At 47.3% G+C, this 12,902-nt stretch overlaps 1 long non-coding RNA gene across 2 annotated transcripts; it reads left to right on the forward strand.

Annotated features, from left to right (window-relative positions):
- The first annotated feature begins 6,956 nt into the window (after positions 1-6,956).
- Positions 6,957-12,315, forward strand: LOC126509578 (uncharacterized). 2 transcript variants are annotated; one of them, XR_007594193.1, is made up of 4 exons: positions 6,957-7,080; positions 8,075-8,164; positions 9,717-10,650; positions 11,034-12,315. It is a non-coding gene; the product is annotated as an uncharacterized lncRNA (long non-coding RNA). The 2 variants fall into 2 exon arrangements; XR_007594192.1 differs by having other exon boundaries at positions 9,717-12,315.
- The last annotated feature ends 587 nt before the right edge of the window (positions 12,316-12,902 follow it).

Consider the following 12,902-nt stretch of genomic DNA (forward strand, 5'->3'; position numbering starts at 1 on the left):
TTTCCTACTGAACCTTTTCCTGCTCCTTGTTCTGTTTGGTTTATTTCTATCACGTGACTCTTTCCTCGGATTTGTTTTCTGCCCATTGCAGAGCCTTGCATCCTGGTTTGTATTTGTTTAGTATCAGTTCCCTTTTTTATTGTTTCAAATGTGCATGTGTCTCCCTCCGCTCCCCTTCTGCATATGGGAGCAGGCAGTCGGCCTCCAGGGCCATCTGCCCATTCCAGGGCCCTTTCTGGCAGTCCGATCTCATTTCCCCTCACCTCTCGGATCTGTACCTGCTGTAGCCCTGGGAAAACAGAAAGCCAGTTATGAGTAAGAGGCCCAAGGACAGTTGTTGATCCCGAAAACGGTTTTAATTTGTCTCTGTCTCATTTGCTTAATGCTGATGCTGGCGGCCCTCGGCTGCTGACCAAGCTGAGCGGCTTGCTTTTCATCTCACCCTGCGGCTTATCAGGCCCACAGATGAAGCTGACAGCTCAAGCCATTTCCCTCTGCGACCCTGGTCCTTTGTGGTCACTCCCCAAGGACAGCCATTCATCTTCGGGTCTAAGGTAATTAAAGCTGGAAGGAGACCTGTTCTCACTGGCTGGCCTTCCTCGGTGAATCAGCATGACAGGCAAAACGCACAGAAATGAAAGCTTACGGGGCAGAAACACCTTATCAGTGGGTCTGCTTTGATGGTCAAGGCTGGGAGCATTGTCCCTCTAACCTGTGCTACTGGAAGGTGGGGCCAGAGGCTGACTTGTCATAAATTGCAGTGAAACCTGACCCCATCCGTATTTAAACAATTCATATTTAAGGAAGATGCGACGCTTAAAGAAATGTTTGCTTTTCTGCAAATGATTTAAGTGCCGTGTTTGAAAAAACGGGGGTTTAGGGTTGAAACTGATCAAGTTAAGGCTCTATTTGGGCAGAGTGCCGCAGGTAAATCTTCAAGACAAATAACAACAGTGTTATCTCTTAGACTGGAAGCCAGCGTCTCAGCCCTGCACCGTGTAAATGGGCAGAACCTCATTTGTATTTGCTGTCTAATGGCCTCAGTGGCACAAGGCAAGTGGGGAACCTAGCAGGGTTTGCCAAGTCGAGACACACACAGGCAGTTTCTCCTTAGACTCCCCAAGCCCAGGATTCTACAGAGTCCTATCATTTCTGAGCCAGCATCTTTTGAGTTTTGTGTAGGGACCCAGCTCCTGATCAGAGGGTTGATAAGGGTAACCCATTCCTGTTCAGATCTAATTTAGAAAGAAACAAACTTCAAACTTCACAATCCCTCCTCCTGCGCCATGATCTTTAAAGTCACTTTTCATCAGCAGGAGGCCACCCTGCCTCCTCCTGGCCACTCAGTTGCCTCTGTTCTTAGGCTAGGCATTCTAGCAAGCAGCTCATGAATTCATTCATTTAAACTGTAGTCATTGGGTACCCACTGTGTCTAAGGAGCTGTCTGACAAGGGTCTCTCACCTTACGGGAACTAGTCAGTATAAGACCAGAGGGCTGGAGTTACGTTACTAGAGGTCGAACCCAGGGAACAGTGTTAGGGGTCAGAGGAGCCCAGGGGTACAGGTCTCCATCAGAGTTCCTGAAACCTTCCTCTGTTACCACTCAGTAGCCGGCAGCTAGCCAGGTGGTCAGTGTGAACCAGCAGAGGTGTGTACACGCTTCGCCTGCAGGCCCACATCACGTATTCATGTTTATTAATGGATCAGGCGGTGTGGCAATTTATGCCTTAAAGAACAAAGAAAGATGGAGTTAAGCAAGTGGAGGAGGAGGAGGCTTAGTAGTTCTTCTCCTTCACTCAAATAATTTACATGTCTGAGCAGCCGCTATCACAGGGGTCAAAGAAATCAAAACTCTAGCAAGAAAGAGGCTGAGAAGTCTCATGTTCACCTTTGTCTACGCCTGTTGGCCTTCCCACGGTAGGCCGTTCATGCCCCCTGCGAATTACCACTTTTATCAATGTTGAGTGTATCATTCCAGTGTGTCCTTATGCAAATGAGGTCCTGTATAAATGCAGATGCTTTCTTACTTTCTACACTTCCCTCACTAACAGTGGCGTACTACATACTACATAAATAGATTTGCTTTTTTTTTTTTTTAATTTGTCATTATTTCCTGGAACTATTTCCTGGCCAGGGCCGTGAGGAAGACTTCGTTCCCTTCTGTGTCCATGAGCTACACTGGGCTGGAGGGACCGTGTATTAGGCCATCCCACACTTGTGTCTACACTCCTCTTCATCTGTGTGTCAGCTGTTACATCCCCAAAGATGGAAATGGGTTTCTGGGCACACTTGGTACACCTCACCTTTAGGACAGTCCTATTTCAGCATCCCAAAGAAAGTAAAATGGAACTTTTTCTCCTTCCTTCCTTCCTTCCTTCCTTCCTTCCTTCCCTCCCTCTTTTTCCCTTCCTCTTTCCCTCCCTCCCTCCTTTCTTCCTTCCTTCCTCCAGAGTACTAGGTATTAAACACAGGACCTTGCTCGTGCTGGGCAACTATCCTACCACTGAATTGTAGATCTAGCCCTTTTCATACTTTGAAATTCGAGAATGTGTCTTCACACAGCCCCAGCCCACTTGGACCTTGTAATCCTCCTGCTTCCCTCTGAGGTTCACTAATGATTTCAAAAGGGTCCATCCCTACATATACTGGGGAGGTTACTACAAAGGAGGTGGCATCATGGGGACTAGGAGGGTCCCAAATCCCGACACAAGAATGCACTGCCAGGCATTCAGCCCACAGGCGAGCTCTAGCTGGGGTGCTGCAGAGGGCAAGGACCGTCCCAGCACACTCTTCACTCTGTCTTCTGCCTAAACTAAAAGCATTCGTAAGACGAAGCACACGGTTTTCCAGGTAAAAGCATATTCAGTATTCTCTAGGTCAATTCTTTCTAGTCAAACCTCTAGCGTGCAGTATGTGGGATCGGAGGAGAAAATAAAGCTAACTTATGGTGGTAATTAGCGCTGACTTGTGTTTCGCTTTAGTATTGTAGACAGCTCTGCTGCTTTGTGTGGCTGTTTTATTTCTGTCATATTTTACCTGGGGTTTCTCTGCCCAGCCCTGGTTGTGGTGGTGGGTTGTTGTCGTTGTTGCTATTGTTTTTGTTGTGGTGGCGGCTGTGGTTGCTGTCCCTCCCCCCTTTCCCTTCCACAGTAAAGGAGCTCAGGGATGCAAGGCTTCCCACAGAAGGACATGGCTGAGTGTACGAAGGGGCCCTGGTTGTGCTGGTTTACTGGACCGGCTGCTGTTTACTTTGGTTGTCTTAACAATGACTGTGGGTTTGCTATAAAACTGATTGATCTACAGCCTCCAGATCAATACGACATGGACAAAATGAACACAATGGGCATGTTGTCATGCTGCTGGCTCACCCCATCACATAAGTGCAAAGAAAGCCGATGGCAGCTAGGGAAAGTGTTTGCTCGCCTTGGAGACTATAATGAAACTCTACCCCACCCCAGGATAGAGCGCCTGCCTGATCATTCTTCCCAGAGAAGGATCAGAGTATCAGAGAGACACAATGCAGCTTCAAATGCTGGCGTTGGAGACCTTCGTAGGGAGAGCAATTGCTTACTTAGCTCTGGATAAAGTAGGCTATCCTGAGAAATAATGAAAAAGAAAGATGAACAAAGAAAAGGCTACATGGCTCAGCAGCCTAGAGGCGAGAAAAGAAGCCCTACTAGGTCACCCAGGAGAACCTAAGCATCCTGGCAGGAGGCTAGCAGGGGGGCAGGAGTCAAGGGTCAGCAGGGTTGCTGGAAGCTGGAATGCTCAGAGGATCTAAGTCTTACTGTAAGCTGCTCTCTGCATGGTGTCATCTCTCTCCAAAGTTTCGCAGCATCTGCTACAAACACCCTGGTGTCAGAGGTGCTGTGTGAAAGGATGGGGAATGGGGTTTCTCGTGTATATATATAGCAACTTAATTCTGCTGCTCTTTGACGTTCCCATTCAGCTAAGTCATTCATTACCCCCAGGCAAGCGTCAGAGGTGGAGGCAGAAGATGAGAGGGAAGAGGTCCCACTGGGGTCATCTCACATCCTGCCCTGGAAACACTTTCCGTGTCTCTCTGATCCTCCATTGACAGTCCCCAGGATTGCGCAACTCGGCTTCATTCCCTGTCCCTGCAGGTCCAGCTCATCCTAGGCTCCTTCTCCATCTTCCCAGGCTCTGTGGCTTCTGACCACCTCCACAGGAGAAAATACCATGGGTGATATTTTACCACCCTTATGCCAACTGTGACAAGAGGCACACAAGGCTCAGACCCAGTTCTCAGGAGAGGCGCCTGGGATTGAGGCTGCAGCCATGTTATCCTGTGGACCCCAACTTCTAAATGCTCTTCTCTTGCCCTCCGATGTGGCAATGCCGTATGCAGAGTGCATTCCACATTCTCCTGCTTCTGGTGCCCGAAGAGACCGATGCTACAACTCTGCCTCTTTTCTGCGAGAAAGGTCAACATGACAATGTCACTGTTTCTGCTCAGAATGCATCATCAGAATGAACTGTCATCTACCAGGACTACTCAGGAAATCTGAACTGCCATGTCCAAAGACACCCCAGGCCCCGAAATACCTTCTACAATAAGAGGCATGGAAAGCTTTTGCAATTCTTTTACTGCAAATAAAGGTGGTAGTTTGGGGAGGTTTGTTTGTTTGAGTGAACAGGAATCTGGCTCCTGCTGAGGTACTTCCTTTCTGAAGCCTTCAATGGCTGTGTGCGTTTTGTGCAGATTATTCAAATGACTGATGTGGTGGCCCAGTCTGCTAATCCCAGGTACTCTGGAGGCTAAAAAGGCCAAGGCCTGTCTAGGCTACAGAATGAGTTCAAAACCAGCCTGCCATCTTAGTCAACCCCAAAGCAAGAAAGGAAAATATGACTGGGGGATGGATATCTCCCAGTGGTCAAGGGTTTGCTTCAGCCTTAGGCTCACTAATAGGGAGGCAACAGAGGGGAGGGTTGTCAAATGAGGCTCATGACCTGGAAATCGTAGGCAAACGTTTCTAGGTGCCTGTTCTGAAGTAAACACCTGTGTTTTATTTAAAATCAGATTCTACAAAGGGCCTGTGACTTAAATAAGGTCAAGAAAGATGGTCACTAATCTGAGGCCAAGGTCACTAATCTGTTTCCCCTCAGCTGCCGTCCCTCCCATAGATCACGCCTTGGCACACAGGAAATAAGTAAAGATCTCTTCAGAAGAGAATAGTCTTCCTGTTCACTAAATTAAAACCTTAGAACTTGCAAATCTTATTCAGGCTCAATGTGAGGATAGCACCTTGCAGTTCTAAAGGGAAGTCGATATGACACTATCACTTCTTGGTCACGAGGACTAAAAACACCTGTCACCCTTCCACCTGTTCCAGGCGTTGCTTGCTTGGGTTGGATGCTCATGTCTTCACAGAGTCTGGTTCCTGGGCTCGATCAAGGCTTCTGGGCAGGGGAAAGCTCTCTACCTAGCTTATAGGATATGTCCTGTGTCACACTTCCCTGGGGACATGAAGGCACTTATTCAGCCCACTTTACAGAAACGGAATGACCACACCTTTATCTGCTGGTGTTTGATCTTGATCTTGAACTCCACATGAATGAGGATGGCCCATAGCTACCGCAGCCCTAACTACAAGCAAACACACACCTACTTCACATGCCTTCAAGATGAAAACATAGATGCTTTCTTGCTTTGTATAGGACACAAGATGAATATAAATACATAGACCAAAATGTAAAATGTCCCCTTCTCTGTCTATGGTCATACTGATAGTTATCCTTCTAGAACATTTTGCATGCATGTGTATATATATACATATATATATATATTTGTATATATGCCATCCACACATTGTTACTTTGTACGTGTGTGTTTGTGTGTGGGATGTACATGACTATGAGTGTGTGCATGCACTTGTACATGCACATGTATGTGGATAGATGGAAGCCAGAGGTCAGTGTTGGGTGCCATCTCTCATCACTCTCCACCTCGCTTTCAGGGACAAAGTCTTTTACTGAACCTGGAGCTCACCAGTTTGGCTTGTCTGGCTAGCCAGTGAGCTCTGGGGATCCACTTTTCTCTGCCTCCACAGCACTGAAATTACAAGCATGAGCTGCACCTAGTTTTTACATGGGTGCTGGGGATCCAAACTCAGATCTGCACGCTTACACAGAATGTACTTGACTCTCCATCAATGCCTTACGTTTCCTCTTTACTCGAAGTTTTCACTGCATGTCACTACTATCTGGATACCTAGACAGTGTTTCTGATTCTGCAGGGTGTGGGTTCAAGAGTTCTTTCTTTTGAGCTACCCACTGAAGGGCTATGCAGGCATGTCTCTGTATGTGTGTGCACGCAAACACAAAGCTCTGGGTTTTAATAAGCATTCCAGGAAATAAAGAAAAGTTCAAGCAAAGGGGCTTCCCTTGGGCAAAGGGTACGAAGCAGAAAAGCTTTAAGAGCTTGCTAAGGTGGGGCTGCTTCTCCGCCTTCAAAGCCAGGTGTGGAGCACAAGGGAGAAAAGCAAGTTACATGGATATTGTCTACCCAGCCCTGGGGTAGCCATGCTGCCCCTGGAACACAAGTGGGGATTGTTTGCCATAAAGCTTCTCCTAGCACAAGCCCAGTTCCATCAACTAAAATTTCATCTTTTTCCCTCAACCCAGGCAGATGCTGCTCTTTCCTTCTATGGACTGGAAAATCCCTGCCTTTTAAAAACAAAGCAAAACACAAAAGACAACCATGGCTTCTTCAGATGGGTTTTGTTGCAGAAGACCGGAAGTGAGCTAAGCTTGGACTCCTCTAGTCTTCTTCAATTGACACACAAGGTAAAAGTCTAGAATGATAAGTCTGAAGGAGGGGAGGAGCTCAGGGTGGAGAGGGGGAGTCACCAGGCCTGGGTACTCAGGGCTGACAGTTGCTGGATTATCTAGTCTGATGTTCTTCCTCTCTTGCATGCCATGATCCTCAGAACTCTCCACTCCCCAGGTGCCCACAAATGAAGCACTTCTACCCAGCAGCCAGGGAGAGGGCGATTGTGTTTACTTTGCTACCCATGGAAAATGAAGGAATAGAAGAGAGAGGGAGCCATGGTCACAAAGGTGAGGCTCCGAGGAGAACCTGGAGGTAGAAACCCAGGAAGAAATAAAAGAAAATTTAAACCAGATACAGGGTAGAAAGACAGGAAGAACTGCTTCTTTGCTGGCTGCGGTTGTCTGGCCCTAAGTTTGACCCTGGTGACACAAAGTGTTATACATCAACCTGGCTGGGTCAAAGTACCCAGTTCTTTCAGGAAATGCTATTCTGGGTGTTTTCGTGGGAGTAGTTCTAGTTAAGTTTTTGACGGGGAAAGGATGAGGTTAATGTTCAAATCAAAGAATTTTGAGTAAATCAGGTTACCTTTTATAATATGTGTGGGCCTCATCTAATCCGTAGAAGACCTTAATAGAATAAAAGCAGACCACCTCTGAGCTAGGAGAAAACATTACCTATGGTCCACGTTTACTGCAGAGTTTAGAACTATCTCCCCCTCCTCCTTATCTCCCAGCCTCCCTTCTTCCTGCTTTCCCCTTCTTCTCTCTCTTCTTCCTTCACTCCTGCCTTCATTCCTTCTCCCCTTGTCTTGCTTTCTGAAGTGTACCCCATCAGACTTGGCAGGTAGGATAGGTTCCGGTCCTATCGGTTCTATTATTATCACCATAAATGATAAGCCTCCAGCAATCCCTTCATGGGTCGCCATGTCACAGTTTATATCAAAGGGTATGGTAACTCCAGCCACTCTAGAGGCTGAAGCAGGAGGGTCAGGAGTTCAAGACTTGATTAGGCTTCAGAGTGAGTTCAATGCCAGCCTGGTCATTTTAGCGACACCCGGTCTCAAAGTAACAAGCAAAAGAGAGAGATAACAATTCAATCTTGGAGCCCTTGCCTGGCATCATGGAGTGCTGGACTCCAATCGCCAGTAACAAAAGCCAGTCCTCATCCTCTTGAATATGTACTGGGCCTATGATTGCATTGACCAGTGGCATATGAAAGATATGACATCCCCAAAGTCTAGACCTTTGGTTGAGTGAAACTCCTGCTTTCTTCCTCTTACAGCCCAGCTGCTGTGCTTTGAGAGAGCCTGCCATCGTGGAGACTAAGAAGATGAGGTACCCAGTGATCTGGTCACAAGTCCCCCCTCTGCAGGTTAGCACCATCTTGCATTTTCCAAAATCAGGTGAGCCTAGAGGCCTGTGGCTCAAGATGACTCAGAACTACCCAGCTGAGCTCAGGCAACCCCAAGGCATTGTGAGCATGAAGAGAATTGATTGAAACACTAAGATTTGAGCCTTATTTGATAGATAGTCATGGATAAGCTGTCTTAAGCTTTGGCTCCCCCTCCCAGGCCTTCAGTTTCTTCCAACCATGCTGGGTTCCACTGGAGAAAAGGTGCCGGGTTGAGCCAGCCAGCTGAAAACTCTGCTGCCTGCTCTGGTCTCCAGCACCCAGTGATTTGCTCATTAGCAAAGGAGAAGAGTGGCCTTGCAGCTTTTAACTTGTAAAACAAAGTGATCTTGTTGTTGGGGTAGAGGCAGGAACTTCGGAGGGAGTCATTTGAATTAGCTCCACTGTTATTTTCTTGGTAGGAGCCTGGCCTTAATGGCTTCCTTTCAACATTAATGTTGCACTGCAGTGCCCAAGGTCATTATGCAGCCAAACTAGAGTGGATCTGGGCCAAGGTGCTCATAAACTGCACTTTATGACCCACCACAGGAATGGGCTCCTGCTCCCCAAGGGGAGGTTCATTCCAATTCTATTTGGAGGCTGGAGTTAAAGCCTGGTGATGATGACCTTCCCAGTGTAGACTTAGCCTAAAAGAATCTAAGAAACTCATAGCATAGCCCAGTAACAGAGCCTCTGGGTTCTATTCTACGTGCAGCTGTGCAATCGCCAGTGATGAAGTCCGCATCCTACACACAGTCTGCCAGTCTTTGTACCCAAATGGTGGGTGAGTTGCGAGGGGGAGCTCAGATTTTGAAAGACGAACTTGCCACAGTTTATGGCCTCAGGGTCTCCTCCTTTCGGCTTTGTTTGTGGTGAGGACAGTCGCACACAGTGGAAGGGCCTGTGTATGTATGGGAAACTTCAGGTTCTTCTTACTTCCTTGCAAGCAAGGCCTGCAGTCTAGTGCCCGGATGTTGACCACAGGTATGTGTCTTGTGCCAGACATTTTCCCTTATTGTAAACTTTCCAAACTGTTCCTAGGAATGTCTGCCTGTATGTGCACTGTGCAGAAGCTAACAGGGCCTGACAACCCCACAGGCTATACACAAGGATGTTTAGCTTACTTACCTGCCGTAGTGTTACACCTGCCAAAGGAAAAGCAGACTACAGGTGCCCTTTCCTTCCTTCTGTCCCCTCGGCCCCGACTGCTAGGCACAGCCCATGAAGGAACTGTTCCATGATAAGCGACTACAGAATAGCGATCAGAAAATCATTATTTTTAGAACGAGCCATATTGTAAATGTTTTAGACTACATGATCTGTGCAATCTCCATAGCAGCTACAATCGTGTGAAAACAGCCATAGACAGCATATGTAACTAATAATGCCAGCTGTTTCCACAGACCTGTATCTGTAATGATGGGTGGAGGGTCAGCTTTGATCTGAAAAGACACAATTTGCCGACTCCTGCTAAGGAAAAGAAAAAAGAATATGAGCTGTATCTTCATAGATTCTCTGTATTTATTGCTTATAGCCATGGGAATGAGATGGAAGAGGCGGCACGTCCACTCCTGCCTCAGCTCTCAAGACATTCAGATTCCTCTTCTGCCTTTTGGAAAGCCCACTTTTGAATCCATAGTCAGCAGCCGTGGGAAGAGTCTGAAGACCCAGAAAAGACTCTGGAGAGAGATTCTGAGAGCATAGAGAGAGGAGAGAACCAAAACGGAGCCATTACCACCAGAGAATAGGCACAGAAATACCATGGTCATGGTTCCTCTACGAAAGACCAGTTACCCACTGAATTCAGGTGACTTCTCTGAGGTGAAGCCAGCCAGGCAGAAGAATTACCCAGCCCAGCCCAGCCCTGTCCTCCTTCACCACCCAGAGGATTGATTGTTCTCTGAAATTAGTTTATGGATCATCAGGACAGGTTATAGATGGACACATCCAAAATTAACTCAACATGTGTTTTCTCTCCACTTAAAGACTTAGTGAAGCCCTAGCATTGGCCTGCTTCTCTGTTTCCTAGGGAGACAAAGCTCCAACAGCCGACCTTGTTTCTGGAGCATGAGCCTGTCTTTTCCGACCACCAAGTTCTCATGGAAACGCACATGCAAATCACCATGTCTCAGAAGCGCTGCATTCCAGTAGCATAGCGGGGCTTGAATGTGGCTGTTTCCAAGTTTCTTTGCCCTCCAAGAAGGGAGGGTTCTTGCTCTGTGGTTGCCAGTACCTGGACTTCCCTTTTGGCAGAATCTAAGCAATGGGCAGATTTTCCCCAAGAAAAACAACTGGGGCGAGGAGGGGCATGAGATCAGACTGTACTCCGAGGAGCATAAATGGGGGTGTCGGGGTGCCGGGAGAGACTGGAGAGGAGAGATGTGCTATCTGGATGTGAGAGGAAGGCAAATATGGAGAGAAGACAGCAAGCTGTCAGCCACTGAAAAGAGTGGGAGACCCCGAGCCAGGTGCGTGTCAGGGAAGGGCTCTGTAGTGCGGAGCAGAGACCAGGTAACAGCTTAGAGCCGCAGACGCAGGCAGTGTGCAAAACAGAGGGCAGGGGACGGACAAACAGGTTTTGCTAAGAGCATTGTCCTGCCTCCATCGCTTAGATCTTTTCTGAAAGACTAAGTAACATGGTGATTGTCTGATTGGTATGTGTTTGTGTGTGTGTATGTGCTAGAGAGAGGGAGAGAGAGAATGTGTTGGAAACGGAAGAGCTCTTTCTCAAGAACATCCCCAAAGCCAGTAATCAGCCACAGGGTTCCTCATAGGACAAACCCTGTATCATTTATTTTGCTAGATGCAGTCTGGGGAAAGCACACTGACCTAAAATTATCTCAATCAAAAGGTGTCAGCAATCAGCTGATGGCATCCGCGAGAGAAGAGCGGCGACCCTGAACACAAGCTGATTTCTGAGGGTTTCACCTCGTCCCTGTCGGGGCTGATGCTGGCTGGAGACTTCCTTCAAAGACTTTCAAGGGTCAAAGGAGATCAAATGTTAGTGTCAACGAAATGAACAAAAATGGGGACAAATGGCCCTAATTTTACCCAAATGGCTATCAATCCGTGAGAGGACATTTTCAGTTGTAACTTAATACAGAACATGACAGAATTCTGGATCACCAGGTGAGGAGTGTTGGACTGGAACTTCCCGCTCCTGCGAAAGTCCGTTCCTGTTTCTCCAAACCCCACTCTCTCAGAGAAGCTGCCACAAAAACGGAAGGCTCCAAAAAGCCCAGTTTGACATTCTTGGTGCCCACAGTAGCTTCCCCTCCCCCCAAACTCCACGTAAAGTTTGCCAGCTTGTGGAAGACAAGTCATCACTCCTCAACTACAGGGCAGGTAAGCACCCTGTTTTAATTCGGTCGTGTGATTTCTCCTGCCCCTGCTCCCACCTTGATCTCTGGAGATGGAGAAGTCACCTGGAAGTTGCTTTGCTCAAAATAAACCTGGTCTTTTACTTTTTCAATTTGGTTTGATCCTGCTTATGGCATCAGCAGAGACACCTACATCGAGGTACAGAAATCCTATTGAGGAGGAATGAGCCTGTAACCCCAGGACTTGAGACTCTGCACCAGGGCATGGTACACTCCAGGCCAGTCTGAGGCACACCGGAAAACAGTAAGGTCCTTTCTTAAGAAAACAAATGAAAATTGCTGTTTCTCCAATAGCACCCACAGAAATTCAGATATGTTGTGGGGGTGTGGTGGGAAAATGATCAAGAAGAACACAGTCATGTTTCCAGCAACTTTTAAGTGAGAAAAACAGGGGATTTCTCTGTATTTAGTTTACGGGAGGATGTGTAAGCTAGCGTGGGTCTGTTTGCTGCCTTTTCCGTTGAAAGTGTGCAAAAGCTGAACCACGCTGGTCTCTAGCTATAGTCTGACTTCGCAACAACATTACTTAAACCCTACCTATATAACTAAAAAAAAAAAAAAACCTCACAATAACCTTTTTGTCTAAATCTCATGTTTCAAGAGAAAACAGGAGGTTTCAATATCTTCCTTACCCCTCAATACATATTTTGTTTTCCTGATATGTGTGCTCAGCTGGGTGGAAAAACCTAAGGTGACATTTCAGTGTTGCCAGTCATGTATCCACAGGCTTCCTGAGATTGGCACATAGTTTTGCAACACTGTTTTAACTTTTTTTTTTTCTTCCAGAAAGAGGAGTAAAACCTGTAATTAGAAAAAAAAAAGTCATGTTGACTCTTTGTGTTGATTTGGGACAAGGGCAAGAGTGGCTGGTTTTGTTGACAGTTCAAAGGTGGTGGAGCAGAGGCCGCAGAGCAGCACCAACAGGCTGGTCTGGCCCACAGGCTTGCTTGTTGGTTTGCACAGGGCCCTCCCCCACCCTCAGCTGTATTCAGTTCTCTTTAGACAGAGCTGCCTGTGGTCATGGCTGCTCATTGCCTCTGTCGCCTTCCTGAACAGTTTTCCCACAGAGCCTTGGTGGGAGCGATAGGTTCAGTAAGTCAGTCACTGGAAGACCTTCAGGATGGCAGAGGAGGAAGGGGGGGGAAGGGAGATAGAGCACTTGGTCAGCGTGCACAGACCCTCACGTTCAGTTGACAAGGCCTCCCATCTACACCAGAGAAAATGAATAAATAAGAACAAAACCCCTACAAAACAACTTGATTGTGGGTGTACTGTCTTACCATTTCCGACTTCCCTCCTTGGTGGTCATGGGGAACAGGGCATGCTTGCTCCCTGCTCCC

This window comes from Alexandromys fortis, unplaced genomic scaffold (assembly GCF_014885135.2).
Source record: "Alexandromys fortis isolate MF-2015 unplaced genomic scaffold, M_Fortis_MF-2015_v1.1 scaffold_93, whole genome shotgun sequence".
Classification (NCBI taxonomy): Eukaryota; Metazoa; Chordata; class Mammalia; order Rodentia; family Cricetidae; genus Alexandromys; species Alexandromys fortis.